Source organism: Cebus imitator, unplaced genomic scaffold (genome assembly GCF_001604975.1).
Source record: "Cebus imitator isolate Cc_AM_T3 unplaced genomic scaffold, Cebus_imitator-1.0 Scaffold82, whole genome shotgun sequence".
NCBI lineage: Eukaryota > Metazoa > Chordata > Mammalia > Primates > Cebidae > Cebus > Cebus imitator.
Genome location: NW_016107397.1, coordinates 1,989,917 through 1,991,756, shown reverse-complemented (window position 1 = coordinate 1,991,756; position 1,840 = coordinate 1,989,917).

Genomic DNA, 1,840 nt, shown 5'->3' with positions numbered 1-1,840 from the left:
TTTTCTTTTTTTTTTTTAAAGAGATGGAAATCTTGCTATACTGCCCAGGCTGATATTGAACCCCTGGGCTCAACCCATCCTCCTGCCTCAGCTTCCCTAGTAACTGGGACACCATGTCTGACCAGTGGTTAAATTTTGTTTGTTTTTTGAGACTAAGTCTCACTCTATCACCCAGGCTGGAGGGCAGTGGTGAGATCTCAGCTCACCACAACCTCCACCTCCCAGGTTCAAGCAATTCTTGTGCCTCAGCCTCTCAAGTAGCTGGGATTATAGGCGTGTACCACTACACCCAGCTAATTCTTGTATTTTTAGTAGAGACAGGGTTTCACCATGTTGGCCAGGCTGGTCTTGAACTCCTGACCTCAAGTGATCTGCCCGCCTCGGCCTCCCCAAGTGCTTGGGATTACAGGTGTGAGCCACTATACCCTGCCCAGTTGTTAAATATTAATAAGCCTATCACTGCACATGGAAAACTATCTAATTGTAGATTATAAGTTCTTTTCAAGTATATAATAAACATTTACAAAAATTATGCACGGGGACCAACAAATACAAAAACAAATTTAGAGGCATATATATAGATACATGTATGTGTGTATATACATACCTCTAAATTACCTAGGTGGCTAAGCCTAGGTTCCACAGGAAGCAGAGCAGAGGAAAGAGCTTGCAGGCAGGTAATTTATTCTGGAGGTGGTCCCAGGAAACAGGAGTGCATGATTGAGACACTGAAAGAAGGAAGGAGGGAAAGCACTATAGAGCGTTCATCACTGTGAGTCACTGGGCTTAAACGTACTGGAATCCACACTGAGATCAAGCCCTGAGTGGCCGTGCAGAATGTGCCTCAGAATTCTCCACCCAGAAAGGGAGAGGGGAATCTTTTTCCATCATTTCTTTTCGCCCATGGCTTAAGAGTTGCCACATGTGTTGTTAAAGACTTCCTTGCACTAACCAGGTAAGGTGGCTCACACCTGTAATCCCAACACTTTGGGAAGCTGAGGCGGGAGGATCACTTGAGCTCTGGAGTTTGAGATCAGCCTGGGCAACATGGTGAGATTCAATTTTTTGGTTTTTTTTGACATGGAGTTTCGCTCTGTCACCCAGGCTGGAGTGCAATGGCGCGATCTCAGCTCACTGCAACCTCCGCCTCCTGGGTTCAAGCGATTCTCCTGCCTCAGTCTCCAGAGTAGCTGGGATTACAGGTGTGCACCACCATGCCTGGCTAGTTTTTTTGGTTTGGTTTGGTTTTTGTATTTTTAGTAGAGATGAGGTTTCGCCATGTTGGCCAAGCTGGTCTCGAACTCCTGACCTCAGGCGATCCACCCGCCTCAGCCTCCCAAAGTGCTGGGATGACAGGTGCATGCCCCCGCACTTGGCCATGTCGCATCTTCTTTGCCCTGGGTCTGAAGAGATGATGTAGGAGATCCTTTGCCCACAAGTCAGATGCATTTTGCAAGCCCTTGAACAATGGTGCTGGCAGAGGTACTGCAGGTAGAAAAGGCAAGTCCATTTCTGGTGTAGTATCAATTAGAGTAAGACAAATCAATGCCCCCGCCCCCGGGATGAAAGGCCGCCAATGTAATTGACTTACCCCCAAGAGGCTGACTGGGCTCAAAGATCGTGCTGTATCATGGATCATTCAATCTAGGCATTCAGTGGCAGAAGTAAAGATATCAGCCCTAACCAGAGGGAGCCCATGCCGTCATGCCCATTCGTAGCCTTTAGTCCTGCCCATGGCCATTCTGCGCATGGACCAATTGCACACACAATCACTGGAGTGGCTTAGGACAGACACTGCATGACCTCCACAGGCAAGCTATCTCTTTTTTTTTTTTTTTTT